General features: G+C 49.6%; 1 long non-coding RNA gene across 2 annotated transcripts in view; it reads left to right on the top strand.

Annotated features, from left to right (window-relative positions):
• Window positions 1-23,867, top strand: part of LOC139059434 (uncharacterized) — a 144,745-nt gene that overhangs the window by 103,665 nt on the left and 17,213 nt on the right. The window lies entirely within an intron of this gene.

The raw sequence follows: 23,867 nt of genomic DNA, 5'->3' as shown, positions 1-23,867 counted from the left end.
AGTCTATAAAAAGTATATGACCATAAGTATATGGGCTGTGTATTGACTAGTCTAAAGAAATGTCTGCAGACAGTATATAGACTTCATAGTGTCAGGATTGGGGGCTCAATCCCGTCGCTCGTGGTCCTTTGCCAAGATTGGAGTACGGCATGAATTCGAAGGTAGCTGGCCCATGCCGTCATCCAACTTATTTACGCTGAGGTCGTTGATGAAGTGAGGAACTGCTTCTCATCGAGAACGAGGAAAATGGGTTTATTTACAGAAATTAAATCAGTCTAACATGACTGCTTGAGAAAAGAAGAGTGTCAGTCCAACATGACTGCATGAGAGAAGTGTGTCAGTCTAACATGACTGCTCAAGAGAAGTGTATCCAGCATTCGCACAACAACAGTTTTTATACACTCGGTCCGCCGGCCATACGAGGCGGCGACTGTTCGTTTACTCATCACCAACTCGCCGCTGCTCCGCAGATCAGTTTAAGTACACAAAGGCACACACATTCCGAAGCCTGACGCCGGCGTTGGAGGGGTGCCGTTCCGGGAAGTATCGGTGCCAATCGTGGGTAGCTCGTTGTCCTGCGGCTGGCCGAGTCATAGGAAGCACCAAAATACAGCTTTCCCGCGGCATCTTGTCCATGCGTGTCAGATCAGATCCGCGTTGGGGAACTCCGGAACCAATCTTCACACACCGAACTCGTTCCGTCACAATGTCGATGGGGCGGGTGGAAGGAGGTGGTTTTCAGTACAAAGGCCGCTTCTTCGAACGCCTCCTAGCTGCAGCGACGGAGAGGGGGAGATGCGCGTCGTGTCGCCCTGTCGTAACTGGGTGGCAATCTTGCTTCGCAGCTCGCCATTCTTAACAGCGCCTCCATGGCCCGAAAAATCTCGACTGTCTAGCGCTGACAACCGCTAGGCAGGAAGAGAACGGCTGGTGGTCAGGAGGGGGGGGGGGTATTGATGTCTTGGCTCACAGTGACCACTTCTGTATTGGTGTCACCGCCCCAAAACATCCAACAAGGACAGGCAACTGCAAAATGAACCCCACAACACGGCTCTGCGCCGAGATGACGCGCATTGGCTCTCACTTTAGACTCGCTAGGCTTCTCGCTTAAGCACCGAATGCCACCTCTCTACACTGTTTGACTGAGGGTGATAGACAGAACTGTGTATTAACTTTACCCCGCACTTTTGCAAGAATGTGGAAGTCAGTGCGCTCGTGAATACTGACCCTTGATCTGCCTGAATTTCGGCTGGAAACCCAACTCGTGCAAACACTGTCAAAAGCGCGTCTACTACTTCGGTGGAGCTGAGCTCTTTCAAAGGGAATACTTCTGGAAACTTGGTAGCCGGACATAGCATGGTAAACAAGTACCTGTAGCCTGATTTTGTTTTTGGAAGAGACCCTACCGTGTCTATTACAAGTCGTCTGAAAGGCTCTGTTGTTAAGGGCACTACCTTCAGTGGAGCTTTCCATGTCTTTCCTGGTTTACCAGAACGCTGGCAGGCGTCGCATGATCTTACAAAGTTTTCTACATCTTTGAAACAGCCAGGCCAGTAGTATTCCATAAGCAATCTTTCCTTTGATTTGTTTATGCCTAGGTGGCCGGACCACCCATTTTCATGACAAAGACTCAAAAGGTCTTCCCTATACTTAGTAGGTATGACTAACTGATCTAAAATCCTCCTCTCTCATGTATCGTTACGTTGCGCCTAGCAATGCCTTCTTTAGCTGTGTCATGTAATTTAGCTAAGCTATCATCATTCTTTTGCTCAGCTGCCAGTGACTCTATCCACGCGTAAGAGTTGATCAAAGCTCTTTGAGGCCGGTGATAATAACGACCCTGTCTCGCTTGTGAGCGCGTCTACTTGCTCTTCCTGCAGGCTAGAACTCTGACACTCTAGTGCTACGCTCTCATTGAGCTGGTCAGCTGGCAGGCTCTCCTCAACTGTTCTTTTGTCCCTCGGGCCTAGCTCGGATTCGGGTATTGAAGTTATCCCCTTTTCTGCTTCCGCTGGAGGAGCTTGAGCATTTTCAGCCGAAAGCGCCGCGATCTTACGAGGTTGGCCTCGGGTCAATGCCTGTACTATGCCCTCTCCCAGTTTGAGCCCTCTGTCACGCAGTAACTGATTCGAACGATTCGAAAAGATGTAGGGATACTGCAGTGACAAAAATTTGGAAACTGCAGCCTCAGTCTCTAGCTCCCCGAATGGTCCACTGATTTTGACTTTGGCCATGGGCAGACACACGCTGTGTTCTTCTACAACCTGTTTTATCCATGCTACTTCTCCGGTGAAGTCATCTACCGTCACGTAAGACGGATGGACAATGTCCAGCGTGGCGGCACTGTCTCTTAGCACTCGGCATGGTTTTCCATTAACTTGCAGGTCGTGGAGATATGGACTTAAAAGTTCCATATTCTCATCTTTTTCCTTCAGGTAGGAAAAAACTACGCTAGACTTCTCGCAGTTTACAGCTATATGTCCCAGTTTGTGGCATTTGTAACAGCGAATTGGTCTAACAGATTCGAACTTTCTTTTGTGTTCTTTTTGTGCGGTTTCTCCGTTAAGTTTCTCCTCGCTCTTTTCTGCGGGCTTTTCCGCCATGTCTACAGGCTCTGATCGTCTAGTCTGCGCACCCTTCTTGAACGGAAATGGTTTCCGCGGTCCATTTCGACCGTCCCAGTTTCCCTCCTCGGCGTTCAACTTTCTACGGGTTGCGTACTCTTTGGCTAATTCAGCCGCCCTTTCCACAGTGTTTACATTACCTCTGTCTTGCACCCACAGTTTCACAGCTTGGGGGATGGTTTTGTAAAACTGCTCTAGATACATGCATTCAATGATCATGTCGTACGCTTCCGCGCTTTTAAGCCACTCGACTAGGTTGGCCTTTAAGCTATATGCAAACTCCGGATAGCCCTCGCTATCTTTCTTGCCTGTGCTCCTAAACCTTTGCCGAAAAGCTTCGGCTGAAAGTCGGTATTTCTTCAGGAGACTAGCCTTAACTTTTGCATAATCATATGCATCCTGCACACTCAATCTGGCGATTACTTCCGCCGCCTCACAGGGCAACATAGACAGCAACCGCTGTGGCCATGTACTCGGACCGAAGTTCATCTTCTCGCAAGTCCTTTCAAAATTGCTTAGGAACAAGCCAATGTCGGTCCCGATCTCAAATGGCTTTAATAGCCTGTCCATGCGGTACGATTCTGCCTCACTTGATCGTCCCAGAGCGCCTTCACTTCCTTGAGACAACTCCAAACGTTTGCTTTCAAGTTCCAGTTGCATTTTTCTTAACTCGCGATTTTTATCGCGTTCCTCTCTCTCTCGTTTTTCTCTGTCCCGTTCTTCTCTTTCTCATTCCCGTTTCTCTCTTTTTTTGAGAAGTTCCATTCCCATTTCAATATCTTCCTCACTGGCCTGATTGGAAAATAGCTCCAATAATTCCGATTTGAGCATTTCCTTGCGTACATCTAGGCCCAGTTCCTCACCAACAATCCACATCTCGTCTCTCAGCAGTGTCCTTAACTCCATGACTGCTGCTTTACTGCCTTGCTTCTGCTCTCTAAATCTAGCTAGGAACACGCAGCCTAGCTAACACACAACAATCTAGCTTCCCTACTGTTCTAAACAGAACAACCCCAAAATGAAGCCTAGAGAGTCAAAGCAAAAACCAAGCACTCACCGCAGATACAGCACCATGTCGCAAAGTCCATCTCACCGCTTTCAGCCAGTTGTCAGGATTGGGGGCTCAATCCCGTCGCTCGTGGTCCTTTGCCAAGATTGGAGTACGGCATGAATTCGAAGGTAGCTGGCCCATGCCGTCGTCCAACTTATTTACGCTGAGGTCGTTGATGAAGTGAGGAACTGCTTCTCATCGAGAACGAGGAAAATGGGTTTATTTACAGAAATTAAATCAGTCTAACATGACTGCTTGAGAAAAGAAGAGTGTCAGTCCAACATGACTGCATGAGAGAAGTGTGTCAGTCTAATATGACTGCTCAAGAGAAGTGTATCCAGCATTCGCACAACTACAGTTTTTATACACTCGGTCCGCCGGCCATACGAGGCGGCGACTGTTCGTTTACTCATCACCAACTCGCCGCTGCTCCGCAGATCAGTTTACGTACACAAAGGCACACACATTCCGAAGCCTGACGCCGGCGTTGGAGGGGTGCCGTTCCGGGAAGTATCGGTGCCAATCGTGGGTAGCTCGTTGTCCTGCGGCTGGCCGAGTCATGGGAAGCACCAAAATACAGCTTTCCCGCGGCAGCTTGTCCATGCGTGTCAGATCAGGTCCGCGTTGGGGAACTCCGGAACCATTGTTCACACACCGAACTCGTTCCGTCACAATGTCGATGGGGTGGGTGGAAGGAGGCGGTTTTCAGTACAAAGGCCGCTTCTTCGAACGCCTCCTAGCTGCAGCGACGAAGAAGGGGTGATGCGCGTCGTGTCGCCCTGTCGTAACTGGGTGGCAATCTTGCGTCGCAGCTCGCCATTCTTAACAATAGACAAATGTCTATAGAAATTTTATTTGAAAATTTGTGAGGGCTACACTGCAATAATAAAACAAACTAAGAGCAAAGGCGGACTGCGCACTAGGCACCAGAGCAAGGCTATGCCTTGCGTTGCTTTTCACGGCACCGCAATAATTTATAATCCTTAAGTAGCTGCGTCCTTGGTTTGCCGCCACCGCGCGTCTGTATGAGTTGCTGGGAGTGGAAAAACGCGCACCATGCAGAAGCCGGAACAAGCGCAATTGGCAGACATCGGTTCCCGAAGTGTGCGGCGCACGCTTCGGGAACCAGTGCGCACGCTGCGGCGCACGCACTGATCCCGTCCAAGAACATTATCACCACGCATTATCGCATTAAGCTGAAGAAAGTTCTGCTCGGTCCAGCAGGCAAATGCGCAGGGACGCCTCCCCAACGTCATGTGTGTTAGAATGCGCTGAATGCGCCGCGCGGGCGAGGGCAGACACAGCGCGCTATGTGCGCCACTTAAAGGCTGCAAGGCACAAGCGCAGGCTGTTTACGACTCGACCTGCTGCTTAGAGGCGCCCGAGGTCACGGGTGAAATGATGCTGGTGAGCTTGACCACCCTATCGTTTTGAAACTAAATTCTGCATGTCAAGAAAGTGCTTGCTCGGCACATGCTCTAGACATGCTCTTGCAGCTACAGCCGCGAGCGGATAACAACTAATGTGTTCAGCTTCGGTAACCAGAGGGCAGGGTATCGAACCGGAGCTCAACCAAACCGCAACTACACCGGAGCGTCAGGTTTCTTTATTTCTCTTTTCGCTCTGGAGTGAAAGCGAAAATTAAAAAGAAGCATCAGTTTTCGGTTCATGCCCAGCCACCCTCTTTGCAGTTTGTCTTTCATGTATCGCAAGCAGTTGTGGCACTAAAATGCTGCCTCATTTATAAAGCCACATGAGCTGTCCGTGGTTTTCGAAGTGACAGCACCGCTATAATACGATTTGCAACGTTTCGCACAAGGAGGCAAATATTTTAATAATAAACTCATGAGCTCGTGAAATTATTGTCCATCAAGTACTTTCCCTTTAGAGATCCAGGGAAAACACGGTGAAGGCGGGGAATACTGTGACGAGGAAAGCGTTTGTTGCCTTGAAGAAGACAAGTCCGCTTGACGGAAAAAAAAAAAAAACACTGTGGCGAGGAAAGCATTTGTCGCCTTGAAGAAGAGAAGCCCACTTGTCGAAACAAAAAAGGCTCCTGCTTTCACCTCGTTCTCGTTTTGCTCATTCCCTTTGGAAGACCTTTTAGCAGGGCCGTAACTTTTCGTCACACCGGATGCGATAGAAATTACTAATCACTTTTGACGTACGCTTCAACATGATTTTTAAACCAAAGGGTTCTTTGCCTACTATCCCGGTTTGGTATATAAAATGTTTGTTTACAATAAACAGGTACGGACCTCCCCTCCTTGTACGTGGTGCTGACAGTGTCATTATGATAAACCTGAACGTGGAATGAGGGCCTTAATTGTGCGTTGGTATGGTTCTCTTCTGCAGACTTCAGTGGCTGAAGTTGACCGAAGCTGAATGTTGAGCCGGAAAAAAGCTGCCCGAGACAAGACCTGTGATTTGCTTAATAAAACATGAAATCAAGACAAAAGCCTTGTACATACCTTTGATGTCGCAGGTAGCAGGTAGCAGGAGACTTCGCCTGCTACCTGGACTCTTCCGTGGCGAAACAACTTTGATGTGTCACATGTGGTTGGGCGTCGCATTTACCAATGTCTATTCATCCCCAATAGGAATGGCCAACGGTTCACAGTGCAATTTGTGCGCGTGCGATGAGGCTCTAGAGCACCTTCTGTGCCACTGCCGATCATTTGACAGTCAACGACATACTAAGCAAGGTAAACTCAACCTGTTAGATAAAAGAGGGCTCTCGGAAGAAAAGATCCTTGGACCGCGGCTTATGCACTCTTGCATGCCACACGCCACAAAAGCCCTTCTGCACTGCCTGAAGGACACTGGATTGTAGGAATGCTTGTGACAGCGAAAATTCCTCTGCGTCTGGCTATTATTTTTCTTTTCTTTCCTTATCTATTATTCCCCTTTCCCCCTCTCCAAGTATACTGTAGCCAACCGGGCAAGTCCTTAGTTAACCTCCCTCCCTTTCCCTCTTGGTTTCTATCTCTCTCTCGCTGCATGCCCGATGGTGGGATCGAACCACGGCCCCCCGCACTGCAGCTCAGTGTTGTAATCATCAGGCCACAAACGCACGTGTACTTCTCTCGGTCCAGCGCCAATAATGACTGCGTGTGTCAGAGTCACGTGGCCGAGGTGCGCGAGAGCACAGTTTCCTTCGGATCAAAGACACGGGGAGTGAAACGGCCGAGCTTGAATTGCCGCTTCACGAAACGTTCGCTTTACAGCACGATGTACTTTGGGCGTGCACGAGTTCGTTGTGCAGTCGCGAAAGAACGAAAAATAGTAGGATAAGGAAGCAAATTAGCGTGAGCGTGAAAATAAGAAAACGAATGGAAATGTCGGCTAGCAACATCCCTTGAATACACCATGGGTCCAAGAAATGCCCAGCGGCTCATGAAGACGGGACAAGGCTACTATATATATATATATATATATATATATATATATATATATATATATATATATATATATATATATATATATATATATATTGACTCCATTGCAGAAGACTTTTCGAAACGCGTACGCGATACTCGTAGGAAACTTTGGAACAGTGCGAAAACAAACCGACAAAGAAATGAGAAAGTTTCCCTTGTCTTTCATAAGCTATATATAAATAATCGAGCATATGTTTGGAGCGATGAGAAAGAGGACAAGGTACCACTTAATGAAAAACGCGTAGAAGTAGCTACTGCAGTTACATCAAAGGCGGTGAGTGCGTCCAGCGACCAAGCAAAAAAGGGAGCTACTACTCGTCGCACTGCAAAATTAGCGAACTAGCACTCCTCACGGTGAACGCAAGAAGCGTCATCAACAAGACGGAATCACTTGAAAATCTGATAATTGATCATGAACCTGACCTAGCAGCCATAACAGAAACATGGCTCACACCTGATATTTTTGATCACGAGTTCGCACCGCCCAACTATTCTGTGATCCGGAAGGACCGCCCCACACGTGGTGGTGGAGTGGCGTTATTGATAAAAAAGGACCTTTCCTTTATAGCCCTTCCAGAGGCACAAGGCGCTGAGGCCATTTTTTGTAAACTTCTTTGTGACGGCACAAACATATTCATAGGTTGTGTTTATCGGAGCCCAAACTCTGATGATGCTTCTATCAGTGTCATTCATGATTACATAGAACGCCACGTGTTTGGTTCCCGCGTTGTCCTCTTGGGCGACTTTAATCTGCCAGACATTAACTGGAATAGTATGTGCTACTCATCATCAGCTTCGGATGCATTGCTTGACCTCATGCTAACCTTCAATCTTCATCAGATCGTTTCATGCCCCACCCGCTCACAGGGAAATACTCGGAACATACTAGATCTAATCTTTTTTCAGTAACCACTTCGACATAAATCGCATAAAAACTGATGTAGTTCATGGTATATCAGACCACGACGTACCAGTGTGCATCGTGCCTCTTGGTGGCAGCATAGCCACTCATTCTTCTGTATCTATAGTAACAGACTTCGAAAACGCTGACGATAACAGCATACTAATGCACCTCGCTCATGAATTCCAGCATTTTTCAGAAATTGGCTCCGATGCTTCAGTAGATGTAAATTCCCTTTGGGTTCACTTCAAATCGGTTGTACTTTACTGCATCACTCACTACGTTCCTACAAAAACAAAGCGTCCTCCAAAAAATAATCCATGGATCACGCGAGAAGTTATTCAAGCAAAACGACGTTTGAAAAGGTTACGTAGGGCAATAAAAACAAAAGGTTGTGCAGAATCCAGAATTCAGAAATTACCGGATGCCATCGCTGAATTCAAGCTTAAAGCTAAACGTGCTAAACAGCACTACTTTGATGTAACACTACCTAATTTTCTTGTTAATAACCCTCAGAGGTTCTGGAATTACTTTCGTACTAATAAAAATGCTACATCACATTCTCTTCCCGAAGAAAAAACTGCTAAGGCTAACGCATATAACGATTTTTTTCGGTCAGTGTTCACTACAGATGATAACATTATTCCCCCATTTGCAACGCAACATCACGCGAAAATCGATAAACTAGATATTACGGATGCCGGTATTTTCAATCTACTGCTTAAACTTGACCCCAAGAAAGGTAGTGGCCCCGACGACGTACCCAATACTTACCTCAAAAGATATGCAGAGTGGTGCAGTAAATATCTTGGCCTAGTCTTCCGGAAATCACTTAAGACTTCGCAACTACCTCATGATTGGAAAATTGCAAAGGTAATCCCGATCCACAAGGGAGGTGACACAACATTACCTTCAAATTTCAGACCCATTTCACTAACGAGCACGTCATGTAAACTTCTAGAACACATAATCTTAAAGCACATGACCGTATTCCTAGAACGCATTAATTTTTTCTCACCCAACCAACATGGTTTTCGCAGTGGTCTATCGACAGTAACCCAACTAACGGAACTAGTCCACGATCTTGCTATTACAGTTAATAACCGCGGTCAAACTGACTTGATACTACTCGATTTGTCCAAGGCTTTCGACTGTGTATGTCACAGCATATTAATAGCTAAAGTTGAAAAGGTTTTTGGTATAGGAGAAGTTTCTGCTTGGATAAAAGGTTTCTTACGTAACCGCTCGCAATTTGTGGTTTACGAAAAAACTCTTTCTAACCCAGTCGCAGTAACATCCGGAGTCCCCCAAGGGTCTGTGCTTGGACCATTGCTTTTCTTACTCTATATTAACGATATCACAGCTAACATCAATTGCAATATAAAGCTATTCGCAGACGACTGCGTCATATACAGAGAAATTAACAATTACAATGATCATATTAAATTAAATGATTCTCTAGCTGACATAGCTGATTGGTGCTCCAAATGGCAGATGCAAATAAACATACAAAAGTCCGCGATCATGTCTGTAACCAGGAAAACGGTATCATCAATTTTTGTTTACACAATTAATGGCACTCCACTTAACAAAGTTGTAGAACACAAATATCTAGGCGTTACATTAACCTCGGAGCTCAAATGGGACAACCATATCAGTAATATAATCTCAAAGGCGCTGCGCAAACTATTTTTCTTAAAAAGAAGCCTGGCGCTCGCAACCAAGTCAACGAAGCTGCTAGCCTACACATCATTTGGAAGGCCTGTTCTCGAATACGCTAACACAGTCTGGTTTCCACATACACAGACTAACATAAGTAAGCTAGAATCAATACAAAGGAAAGCTGTGAGGTTCATCCATAACAAATATAGACGTACAGACTCGCCAACAAATCTCTTAACCCAGTCTGGTTTGCGAACGCTATCCACAAGAGCGAAACACGCTCGCTTAAAATTCTTGTTTCAACTACTAAAAAATAACTACAGAATAGATACCTCCCGATACATTTCATTCTCCGAAACTCGAGCTACACGTAACAAGCATGCGCACACATTGACAGAATACACATGCAAAAATGACACATTTAAGTATTCTTTTTTTCCGCTCGCGATAGCAGAATGGAACCAACTTCATCCTGCTATCACCAACATTGAATCATTTTCCGAATTTATCTCACAAATAGAAAAAACTGTGTGTGAATAACAGTACCTATTATGCATACAGGGACACCGGCACAGATTGCTTTATTCGTTAGGAAATTTTAATAAACACTCTAATTTTCGACAGCTTATTCGTTTGCCATAATGATTCCCTAACACTCGTAGTTTATTTTAGCTATTTCTGTTTTATTACTAGCCCTTAGTAATATCTGTGCTTTTGTTATAAAGCATTTTGCTCTTTTACATCTTTTTTATCATTTACTGTTACGTTTAATCTTATCATGGTTTACTTGTATAGTACTATGTATAACTTGCACTGCTTATGTCGTTTTCTTACTTTTTGTATAATCTATACTTTGATTTCTTTGCATTGTACAACTGAATTATTGTACTGCCCAACTGCCACGCTCTCGAAGGAGAGCAGCAGTATTGAAAATAAATAAATAAATAAATAAATAAATATATATATATATATATATATATATATATATATATATATATATATATATTGACACGTGTACTTGTCTTTATCGGGCGACAAGTATGTTAGGCGCTGTGCCTAACAAATGTTATCGCACAGCGCGGGATGCGCCTGCATGTGTCCGAAGTTTCTGGAAAGTTATCGATGCTTCTATCCGCTGTCTGTTGTCGCCGAACGTTGTGTTATCTGATTTCATCCCTTGACACGAATGGTGTAGAACATTTTAGAAGGCATGCGGGTCCCAACGTTTAATCTGGAACATTCGATGATTGCTGTATAAAAGCCGACGCGCTTGACCCGCTGATCAGATTTTCGACGATCGCCGACCGTGTTCGCCGCTATCGTTGTGCTATAAGTGTAGCCTGTTTTGTGGGCACAGGTTCGCCCAATAAAAGTTAGTTTTCTTGTTCACAGTATTGCTACTGTGTTCTTAACGTCACCACCACGTGACATCTGGTGGAGGTGCTTTGCGTTCATGCACCGGACGACCCCACAAAGCCGTGACCCAAGCCCTCACTCGGAAGACACAAACGTCGACAAGAACCAGCGAGGTAGCCGCAGGCTGCAAGGACTGCCCCCGGAACACGGACTTTTGCCCGAGACGACTAGAAGGATGGCCACCAAGTCCACCCCAATGGCAGCACCAGCGTCACCCGTCGTGCTGCAGCAGCCCAGGGAGCCTCCGACGTTCCGCGGTTCAACTTTCGAGGACCCGGAAAGCTGGCTTGAGACGTACGAAAGAGTCGCTACCTTTAACAACTGGAACAGCGACGACAAACTGCGATATGTGTTCTTCGCTTTGGAAGACGCGGCCAGGACGTGGTTCGAAAACCGAGAAGCAACCTTAACAACCTGGGAACTTTTCCGAAGCGGCTTCCTGAAGACATTCGCAAGCGTCGTACGCCGAGAACGAGCCCAAGCGCTACTAGAAACCTGGGTGCAGCTACCTAATGAGACGACCGCGATCTACACGGAAGAAATGAGCCGTCTCTTCCGCCACGCCGACCCTGAAATGCCCGAGGAGAAAAAAGTCCGCCTGCTGATGCGTGGTGTGAAGGAGGAACTTTTTGCCGGAATGGTACGAAGCCCACCGAAGACCGTCGACGAGTTTCTTCACGAGGCCACCAGCATCGAGAAGACACTCGAGATGCGAAACCGGCAATTCGACCGCCGCACGACCTCGACAAACTACGTCGGAGTTCAGTCACTGGCCGCCGACGACCTACGCGAGACTATCCGAGCTGTCGTGCGGGAGGAGCTACAAAAGCTGTTCCCATCATCACAGCCTCAAGTGGCTTCGATTGCCGACCCCGTGCGTGAGGAACTCCAACAACTTGGAGTAGCCCCTGAATCGCCGCAGCGTGAGCCGCAAGCGATGACCTACGCCGCCGTCGCACGCCGTCAAGGACCCCCTCCGCGACCACGCCAGGGCCCTGTCACGCCACAGTTTCGTCGTCCGCCGCCGCCGCCGCCAGCACGACCACCCGTCGCCCAGCGCACCTACGCGAGGAAGACGGACATTTGGCGTGCTCCTGACCACCGCCCGCTCTGCTACAACTGCGGAGAAGCGGGTCACGTCTACCGACGATGTCCGTACCGGGAGATGGGACTGCGAGGTTTCGCCGTCAACGCGCCGCGTCCACAGCTTGGCGAGCGCCCACGTGACATCGCCGATTACCTCGCCGCAACTCAGTGGAGCCCTCGACGGCCGTCCCGTTCGCCATCACCAGGCTGCTACCTGTCGCCGCAGCGCCGACCATACACTGGCCCAGCCCGGGGCCGGTCAGCGAGCCCATATCCGGAAAACTAAAAGCAGCAACCGATGGAGGTGCGGTTGCTGTTCGTCGAACTGACGAAGATCCTCCGCCGACGACGAAGACGACGACGAAACGATCTCGACGACATAACAACGACACGCCGCCGTCCCGACGAAGTCAGGAAGGCAAGACTACACCGACGAACGACGACTTGACGACGCGACGTTCCAACTTCAGTTCAACACGACGCAGCCGTGATCCGACGCCAAGACCCAACTGCAACGCCAGACAAAGAACCACCGACCTCGACGTACTTCTCGACGGCCACGCAGTCACTGCCTTAGTCGACACAGGGGCCGATTACTCCGTAATGAGTGGACACATCGCCGCCCAGTTGAAGAAGGTTAAGACTGCATGGGAGGGCCCCCAAATTCGGACCGCTGGAGGACACCTGATTACGCCGACAGGGATCTGCACGGCAAGAATTACCGTTCATGACCGGACTTACCCTGCCACCTTCGTTGTCCTCCAACAGTGTTCACGAGACGTCATTCTCGGCATGGACTTCTTGAATCAGTATGGCGCAGTCATCGACCTGAAGTCGAAATCGATAACGCTGTCACAAGATCAAGCGATACCACCGGAGACCTATCGTAGTCAACACGCCTTGAGTGTGCTCGAAGATCAAGTGAGCATCCCGCCGCGTTCCAGCATTATTATTTCCGTCGGCACTGAAACACCCGCTGACGTGGAAGGCGTCATCGAGGGTGACCAACATCTACTGCTCGACCGTGAAATTTGCGTCGCAAGAGGGATCGCTCGACTCCACGCAGGGCAAGTGGAAGTTATGCTAACCAACTTCAGCCAAGAGTTCAAGCACATCAACAAAGGCACGACAATCGCATACATCGAGGAAATTGTGGAAACCAACAATGCCTTTGTCCTCTCGGATTCAGCCGTATCTACCCCGATGAGCATTATCCCCGAACCAGACTTCAACGTGAATCCAAGTCTTCCTATGAGTAAGCAGCAACAGATCAGAAGTCTTCTCCGACGATACAAAGACTGCTTTTCGACGTCATCGAGGATTCGACAAACACCAGTTGCAAAGCATCGCATAATAACCGAAGAGAGCGCTCGACCACTCCGCCAGAGCCCTTACCGAGTTTCGACGCGAGAACGTGAAGCTATTAGGCAACAAGTCGACGAAATGCTGCGCGACGACATCATCCAGCCGTCGAAAAGCCCGTGGGCCTCTCCTGTAGTCCTGGTAAAGAAAAAGGACGGAACCCTACGCTTCTGCGTCGATTATCGTCGACTGAACAAGATCACGAAGAAGGATGTGTACCCCCTTCCACGGATAGACGACGCATTGGACCGGCTCTGCAACGCTAAATACTTCTCGTCGATGGACCTCAAGTCTGGCTACTGGCAAATAGAAGTCGACGAGAGAGATCGCGAAAAGACTGCCTTCATCACGCCAGATGGCCTGTACGAGTTCAAGGTCATGCCATTCGGACTGTGCTCGGCGCCTGCAACGTTTCAGCGCGTCATGGACACGTTGTTAGCCGGACTGAAGTGGCAGACGTGCCTTGTTTACCTGGATGACGTCGTTGTCTTCGCCGGAAATTTCGACGATCACCTTAGGCGGCTTGCGACCGTGTTAGAAGCCATCAAGTCATCAGGGCTCACTCTGAAGCCGGAAAAGTGCCGTTTCGCTTACGATGAGCTTTTGTTCCTAGGCCACGTGATCAGCAAATCAGGAGTACGCCCCGACCCACAGAAGACAGCTGCCATCGCAAAGTTCCCGCAGCCAACCGACAAGAAGGCAGTGCGCAGATTCCTTGGCATGTGTGCCTACTATAGGCGCTTTGTCAAGGACTTTTCACGCATCGCGGAGCCGCTAACACATCTAACCAAATGCGACGTCGAGTTCAAGTGGGAAACGCCGCAGGCCGAGGCATTTCAAGAACTCAAACGACGCATGCAGTCGCCGCCCGTACTTGCGCACTTCGACGATCACGCCGATACCGAAATCCACACTGACGCCAGTAGCCTAGGCCTCGGCGCCGTCCTGGTCCAGAGAAAAGATGGACATGAACACGTGATAGCTTACGCTAGCCGGTCGTTGTCAAAAGCGGAAGGCAATTATTCTACAACCGAAAAGGAATGCCTCGCCATCGTTTGGGCTACAGCGAAATTTCGCCCTTACCTATATGGCAGGCCATTAAAAAGTCGTCAGCGACCATCACGCCTTGTGTTGGCTAGCGAATTTAAAGGATCCCTCAGGACGGCTGGCACGGTGGAGCCTCAGACTACAAGAATACGACATCACCGTAACATACAAGTCCGGAAGAAAACACTCCGACGCCGACTGCTTATCGCGCGCCCCCATCGATCCCCCGCCGCAAGACGACGAGGACGACGACGCCTTCCTTGGGATAATAAGCGCGGAAGACTTCACTAAACAGCAACGAGCCGACCCGGAGCTAAAAGGTCTCGTCGAGTATTTGGAAGGGAACACCGACGTTGTCCCTAGGGCATTTAAGCGCGCGTTGTCTTCATTCACGCTACAAAACAACCTGCTCGTGAAGAAGAACTTCTCGCCAGTCCGCACCAGCTACCTTCTTGTTGTACCGTCAGCGCTGCGTCCAGAAATACTGCACGCCCTACACCACGATCCAACCGCTGGGCACCTCGGATTCTCCCGGACGCTGTCGAGAATACAGGAAAGGTATTACTGGCCACGTCTGACCGCCGACGTCGCCCGTTACGTCAAGACATGCCGAGACTGTCAACGACGCAAGACACCACCGACAAGGCCAGCAGGATTACTACAGCCGATTGAACCTCCTCGCCGACCATTCCAGCAGATTGGGATGGATTTGTTGGGACCGTTTCCGATATCAACATCCGGGAATAATTGGATTGTCGTGGCGACGGACTATCTCACCCGTTTTGCTGAAACTAAAGCTCTACCAAAAGGCAGCGCAGCCGAGGTGGCGAAATTTTTCGTGGAGAACATCCTGCTGCGACATGGTGCCCCAGAAGTCCTCATCACCGACAGAGGAACGGCTTTTACAGCAGAGCTCACCCAAGCCATTCTGCAGTACAGCCAGACAAGCCACAGGAGGACAACTGCCTACCATCCGCAGACGAATGGTCTCACGGAGCGCCTGAATAAGACCCTCGCCGACATGCTAGCGATGTACGTCGACGTCGAACACAAGACCTGGGATGCCGTCCTGCCGTACGTAACATTCGCTTACAACACGGCGGTGCAAGAAACAACACAGATCACGCCGTTTAAGCTGGTTTACAGCAGGAACCCGACGACGACGCTCGACGCCATGCTGCCCCACGTCACTGACGAAGAGAATGTTGACGTCGCTAGCTATCTCCAGCGCGCCGAAGAAGCCCGACAGCTCGCCCGCCTACGGATCAAGAACCAACAGAGGACCGACAGCCGACACTACAACCTCCGACGACGCTTTGTTGAGTACCAGCCCGGCGACCGTGTTTGGGTTTGGACACCGATACGCCGACGAGGACTCAGTGAGAAACTACTCCGACGCTATTTCGGACCCTACAAGGTCATCCGACGCATTGGCGCTCTGGACTATGAGGTCGTGCCAGACGGCATTTCGCATTCACAGCGACGTCGCGCACGACCTGAAGTGGTCCACATGGTGCGTCTTAAACCATTTTACGGACGCTAACGAACTTTCCTTATTTTGTTTTTTTTTCTCTTTGCTATGAGTGCTTACTTATTACTTTCGTTTGTTTGCAGCATCGGGTCGATGCTTTTTAAGAGGGGGGTATTGACACGTGTACTTGTCTTTATCGGGCGACAAGTATTGTCGCCTAACAAATGTTATCGCACAGCGCGGGATCAGCCTGCATGTGTCCGAAATTTCTGGAAAGTTATCGATGCTTCTATCTGCTGTCTGTTGTCGCCGAACGTTGTGTTATCTGATTTCATCCCTTGACACGAATGGTGTAGAACATTTTAGAAGGCATGCGGGTCCCAACGTTTAATCTGGAACATTCGATGATTGCTGTATAAAAGCCGACGCGCTTGACCCGCTGATCAGATTTTCGACGATCGCCGACCGTGTTCGCCGCTATCGTTGTGCTATAAGTGTAGCCTGTTTTGTGGGCACAGGTTCGCCCAATAAAAGTTAGTTTTCTTGTTCACAGTATTGCTACTGTGTTCTTAAGGTCACCACCACGTGACAATATATTGTACTGTAAAATAGGGAGCAGTGGGGCTGTGGCTAGGAGAGAGACAACGACGACGAGAAAGAACAACGTTGTTTCGGTGCTCGGTCGGCTAAACTACCTCTCGCTGCTCCAACGTTCTAGTCGCGAACGCTTGCTGCTCAAAGTGCTTCGCGACAATTGGTGGAAGGTGCTGGACTTATTGCAAACCTGGAACTCCGAAGCCGGACGATCCCTGTCACATCTCCCATGCCTGAGAAGACTAGTCCTACCGCGCCACCCATGGCACCGCCTCCAGTCGTCTGCCCTGGTGCGCCACGCCAACGGGATCCTCCCATATTCCATGGCACTGACGATCATGACGTAGAGGACTGGCTGTCCTCATACGACCGAGTGAGTGCCCACAACAAATGGTCTGAAGCCGACAAGCTTGGCTACGTCCCTTTCTACCTTTCCGGGGTCGCCCATCTTTGGTGCCGCAAGCATGAGGCTGACTTTTCCACCTGGTCAGCATTCCGAACGGCACTTCAAGAAGTATTCGGTCGCCCTGCTGTGCGCAAACTTCGGGCTGAACTATAGCTTCGCTGTCGTGCCCAACAAAAGGGTGAAACTTTTACGAGCTACATTGAAGATGTAGTTCACATCTGCCGGCGCATAGACCCAGATATGACCGAAGATGACAAGGTCAAGAACACCTTGAAAGGCATAGAAGACGACGCCTTCCAAATGCTGTTGGCAAGGAATACTCAGACGGTCAACGACATCATAACGCTTTGCCAGAGTTATGAGGAGCTGCGCAATCAGCGGCTTTCTACGCGCCGACCTCTCGCTCCGGACGTCGCGCTTTCAGCTCTGAGTGATGGTGTCATTTCTACTCCTTGCAGTTCTGAAATTTTCGACAGAATCAAGCAATTTGTACGAGAAAACGTGGCGCGCCAACTCTCTCTTCGGCCAGTCGCTCCAGCCTCAGAGCCGCGCTTGTCTCCAGGTCTCCGTCACCTGATACAAGAACAAGTCGCTAACGCAGTACCACTTGCTTATCAACCACCTCCTACGCCGGTGCCACTTACGTACGCTGCCGTTGTCGCTAATCCAAGGCCTCCTTCTGCAGGTAATCGATCCAGACTTACCAGCGCCTTTCCCTCACCTCCGCAAGCAGCTGCAACATATTCTCCTGTCCCCCCAAGCAGCTACTGGCCGCCACAGCAGCCCGTGCGCCCACCTCGCGAATATTTCCAAGTCTACGCCCGCTGTTCTCAATCCATGACGCACCCATGACAATCGGCCTATCTGTTATTCGTGTGGCCTACCTGGGCATGTAGCACGGCTTTGCCGCCGGCGTGGATGGTATCCTTCGGATACTCCGAGGGCACAAAGTAACGGTTTCGACTCTCCGTCCCGTTCTGCTACTGCCGCTCAGCCCTTCGAAGCCTCGTCTCCTCTTCCCGACCCTTCAATACCCGTCGGTCTCCGTCTCCCCGTCGGCGTTCTCTGTCGCCGCTTCTCCGTCGTCCTGAAGCTATCCGAGAGGAAAACTAAGGACCGCAGTTCCGGAGGCAAGAACTGCGATCTCAACGAACTCCTCAAGAGCTCATTTATTTCCTGCGAACGTCCTTGAAGTTTATGCAGAAGACATTGCCGTTCATGCGCTTGTAGACACGGGAGCAGCAATATCAGTGATTTCTGACCAGCTTCGTCGTACCCGTAGAAAAGTCGCGACGCCTTATTCAGCCATTTCATTACGTACAGCAAGCGCTGCGCCGATTGAACCCTTAGGGAAGTGTACCGTGCGTGTTGTTATAAGCGGCGCTTTATACCATATTGAGTTCGTTGTTCTGCCTCGCTGCTCCCATGCCATGATTTTAGGATGGGACTTTCTGTCCTCTCATCACGCCGTTATAGATTGTGCCCGTGCTGAACTCGCGCTGTCACCATGCGGCACCAACGTTTTTGAAGATACTCATGACACTTCCAGTCGTGTGTTCGTCACCGCCGACACCGAGATTCCTCCATACTCTGCCGCACTTGTACCCGTTTCCTGCGTTGGCTTTTCCGACTCCACAGTTCTTTTCACGCCGTCTAAGCTTGTTGCTCGCCGCCTTCCTTTCTTGCTTCCTTTTGCCCTTCTTGCCATTCGACAAGGTTCGAGCGCACTTTATGTATGGAACCTGTTTCCTTGCCCTGCTAGGCTGCTCCACAATGAGTGTCTTGGTTATGCCGACGAAATCGAACCAAGCTTCCTTTACGATGTGCCTGACGACCCGGCTTCTCCTCCGGTTGACGCTCTGGCCCTTCAAGTTTCTCCTCCCACGCCGCCGTGTGACTCAACATTTTACCAGAGTATTGATCCCAACCTCACTCCAGCGCAGCACGCCCAGATCGTCCATCTTCTAGACCGCTTTCGCACGTCATTCGACCTACAACAATCTCGCTTAGGCCATACTTCCACTGTTGTCCATCACATCGACACCGGCAACCATGCGCCTTTACGCCACAGGCCGTATCGTGTATGCACCACGGAGCGTAGCGTGATCTCTGAGCAAGTTGCAGACATGCTTCAACGCGGCGTCATACAACCTTCGCACAGTCCGTGGGCTTCTCCTGTAGTGCTGGTAAAAAAGAAAGATGGCACAATTCGCTTTTGCGTGGACTACCGGCGACTTAATAAGATCACAAGCAAGGACGTTTATCCGCTACCCCGTATTGACGACGCGCTAGACTGCCTCCAAGGCGCTGAATTCTACTCATCCTTGGACTTACGATCCGGGTACTGGCAAGTGCCAGTGGCTGAGTCAGACCGTCCGAAAACGGCCTTTCTGAGACCTGACGGTTTATTTGAATTCACCGTGATGCCATTTGGCCTGTGTAAAGCGCCTGCCACATTTGAAAGAATGATGGACAACATCTTGCGCGGCCTCAAATGGCAGATATGCCTGTGTTATCTGGACGACATCGTTATCTTTTCACCGGACTTTCCTTCCCACTTACTTCGACTTGAACGCGTCCTAAAGTGCATCGCCGATGCTGGCCTCCAGCTTAACTTAAAAAAATTATGGGATTTTACGTGCCAAAACCACTTTCTGATTATGAGGCACGGCGTAGTGGGGGACTCCGGAAATTTCGACCACCTGGGGTTCTTTAACGTGCACCTAAATCTAAGTACACGGGTGTTTTCGCATTTCGCCCCCACCGAAATGCGGCCGCCGTGGCCAGCTTAACTTGAAGAAGTGTCACTTCGCTGCCCGGCAGCTGGTCATCCTCGGCCATGTCGTGTCGAAAGAAGGTGTACTTCCTGATTCGGCGAAACTACAAGCTGTTGCCCAGTTTCCCCGACCAACGACTTTGAAAGCACTGCGCAGCTTCATTGGATTAGCGTCATACTTTCGCCGTTTCATCCGCAATTTTGCCACTATAATAGCACCTTTAACGCAGCTTCTTCATTATGGCCACAACCTTTCAACCTGGTCGCCGGATTGCGATGCCGCCTTCACAAAGCTGCGTCGTCTCTTGACGTCACCACCAATCCTGCGCCCTTTCGACCCCAGTGCTCCAACTGAAATACACACGGATGCCAGTGGCGTTGGTCTTAGGGCCGTTCTCGCTCAGAGAAAGGCTGGCTTCGATGAGTACGTCGTTGCCTTCGCCAGTCGTGCACTCACTAAACCTGAATCTAACTATTCTGTCAAAGAAAAGGAATGCCCGGCTATAATTTGGGCCATAACCAAATTCCGTCCGTATCTTTACGGCCGCCCGTTTGACGTCATAACTGATCATCATTCGCTGTGCTGGCTGTCACCCTTAAAAGAACCGTCCGGTCGTCTTGCTCGATGGGCCCTTCGACTGCAGGAGTATGACATTCGCGTACTGTATCGTTCTGGCCGAAAACATTCGGATGCGGATGCCTTGTCTCGTTCGCCACTAACAGACGAGGCTAGCTTCCCTAACGCCTCATTGTCCGAGTCTTCCCTTGCTGCCACGGACATTCTTCTGGAGCAGAAGAAAGACCCATGGACTGTGTCCATGCTGCGTTTTTTGTCCAGCCCATCGACAACCACTAACAATCGCGCATTACGTCGCCAAGCACATCACTTCTCCATTCGCGACGGGCTCCTGTACCGTCGCAACTACCTCCCGGACGGCCGCAAATGGTTGCTTGTCATCCCGCGACACCTGCGTTCGGATATTTGCGCAGCGTTCCACGACGATCCCCAGTGCGCGCATGCGGGGGTACTGAAGACATACGCGCGTCTACGCCTTCGTTACTTCTGGCGGGGGATGTTTCGATTCATCCATCATTATGTCCGCTCCTGTTTGGTTTGCCAACGCCGTAAAGATCCCCCTCGTCGTTCAACCGCCCCATTGCAGCCTTTGCCTTGCCCAGCACGTGCTTTTGATCGAGTAGGCATCGACATTTATGGACCTCTGCCAACCACATCAGATGGCAATCGCTGGGTAATCGTGGCCATCGACCATCTTACGCGCTATGCGGAAACTTCCCCTTTGTCCAGCGCTTCTGCACGTGACGTCGCCTGGTTTCTCCTGCGCCACATCACCTTCGCCACGGAGCTCCCACGGAATTACTCAGTGACAGAGGCCGCATCTTCCTTTCCGACGTCATCGAGGCTCTCCTCAAAGAATGCCGCATCATTCATCGCACCACTACTGCGTATCATCCGCAGACTAATGGCATGACCGAGCGCTTTAATCGCACTCTTGGTGACATGCTGGCCATGTACGTTGCATCCGACCAAACCAAATGGGACCATGTTCTACCTTTCTGACCTACGCTTACAACACCGCCACGCAGACTACCACGGGATTTTCGCCCTTCTTTCTCCTGTACGGACGCGAACCTTTTTCTACAATGGATACCATCCTACCGTACCGCCCTGACTCCACAAAAACAACTACCCTATCCGAAGTTGCTGCACACGCAGAAGAGTGTCGCAAGCTTTCCCGTATATTTACGTCAGAAGACTAGCAACGCCAGAAGCACCATCGAGAAAGTCCCAATGCTCCTGTATCCTACGCTCCTGGCTCGCTAGTGTGGCTTTGGGTTCCAGCCTCTACCACTGGACTGTCACCGAAACTCGCGTCGAAGTACCAAGGCCCATACCGCGTGATCAAACAAACGTCTCCAGTCAACTATATTGTGAAACCCCTCGAGCTGCCTTTGAATCATCGCCGTCGTGGACGCGAAATTGTGCATGCCCAGCGTCTCAAGCCCTACTATGATCCGCCTGTGCTGTCTTACCCGTAGGTCACCGGGACGGCTTCCTTTTCCGTGGGGGAGATAACTGTACTGTAAAATAGGGAGCAGTGGGGCTGTGGCTAGGAGAGAGACAACGACAACGAGAAAGAACGACCTTGTTTCGGTGCTCGGTCGGCTAAACTACCTCTCGCTGCTCCAAGGTTCTAGTCGCGAACGCTTGCTGCGCAAAGTGCTTCGCGACAATATATCATCATCATCATCATCATCAGCCTAGTTACGCCCACTGCAGGGCAAAGGCCTCTCCCATACTTCTCCAACTACCCCGGTCATGTACTAATTGTGGCCATGTTGTCCCTGCAAAAGTCTTAATGTAATCCGCCCACCTAACTTTCTGCCGCCCCCTGCTACGCTTCCCTTCCCTTGGAATCCAGTCCGTAACCCTTAATGACCATCGGTCATCTTCCCTCCTCATTATATGTCCGGCCTATGCCCATTTCTTTTTCTTGATTTCAACTAAGATGTCATTTACCCGCGTTTGTTGCCTCACCCAATCTGCTCTTTTCTTATCCCTTAACGTTGCACCGATCATTATTCTTTCCATAGCTCGTTGCGTCGTCCTCAATTTCAGCAGAACCCTTTTCGTAAGCCTCCAGGTTTCTGCCCCATATGTGAGTACTGGTAACACACAGTTGTTATACACTTTCCTTTTGAGGGATAGTGGCAACCTGCTGTTCATGATTTGAGAATGCCTACTAAACGCACCCCAGCCCATTCTTATTCTTCTGGTTATTTCAGTCTCATGATCCGGATCCGTGGTCACTACCTGCCCTAAGTAGATGTATTCCCTTACCACTTCGAGTGCCTCGCTACCTATCGTAAACTGCTGTTCCCTTCTGAGACTGTTAAACATTACTTTAGTTTTCTGCAGATTAATTTTCAGACCCACCCTTCTGCTTTGCCTCTCCATGTCAGTGAGCATGCATTGCAATTGGTCTCCTGAGTTACTAAGCAAGGCAATATCATCAGGGAATCGCAAGTTGCTAAGGTATTCTCCATCAAATTTTATCCCCCATTCTTCCCACTCCAGGTCTCTGAATACCTCCTGTAAACATGCGGGGAATAGCATTGGAGAGATCGTATCTCCCTGTCTGACGCCTTTCTTTATTGGGATTTTGTTGCTTTCTTTGTGGAGGACTACGGTGGCTGTGGAGCCGCTATAGATATCTTCCAGTATTTTTACATATGGCTCATCTACACCCTGATTCCATAATGCCTCCATGACTGCTGAGGTTTCGACTGAATCAAACGCTTTCTTGTAATCAATGAAAGCTATTATAAGGGTTGGTTATATTCTGCACATTTTTCTATCACCTGATTGATAGTGTGAATATGGTCTATTGTTGAGTAGCGACAATATATATATATATATATATATATATATATATATATATATATATATATATATATATATATACACAAGTGGAAGAAAGAGGAAGGGGAAAAAGAAGGCCCAGAATGGAATGCTCGGAAGAAGAGAATGCGAAAAAGAAAAACAATGAACAACTTTCTGTGCAATGAGCACGGTGGGCAAAAATGCGAAAAAGGAGAAATAAAACAAAATGTTGCCGAAAGTCGGCGCTCGCAGCGCGGCTGCCACCAGCCGCCACGCATCACGCTCTCGGAGCCGCCGGAGTGCCTCGTGCGTGAGAACCGATGGACCGGCAACGGCACGTCACTAACGACCAAACGAGCCTGCAACGCGGTACCCGAATGTATGCGCATACATAAAAAGCCGTGTTTTCGCGTCTCAATAAGCCACAGCCTCCGCCACCTTCTCTCAAAGAGAGAGAGAGGGAAGAGCGCCTTTGCCGCTTCTTTCCTCCTCTTCCGTGGCCACGATCCTCGCCGTTGGAATCAGCACCCGGGTGGACAGAAAGCTGACCAAGCCCTCTGGCGATCAATTTCGAAACGCAGAGTTTTCTCTGTCTTGTTTGATTATGCCACGGTTAGTTTCTCGTTCC

This window comes from Dermacentor albipictus, chromosome 4 (assembly GCF_038994185.2).
Source record: "Dermacentor albipictus isolate Rhodes 1998 colony chromosome 4, USDA_Dalb.pri_finalv2, whole genome shotgun sequence".
NCBI classification, from domain to species: Eukaryota; Metazoa; Arthropoda; class Arachnida; order Ixodida; family Ixodidae; genus Dermacentor; species Dermacentor albipictus.
Note: the sequence above shows the minus strand (reverse complement) of the source record. Positions and strands in the feature narration are given on the sequence as shown.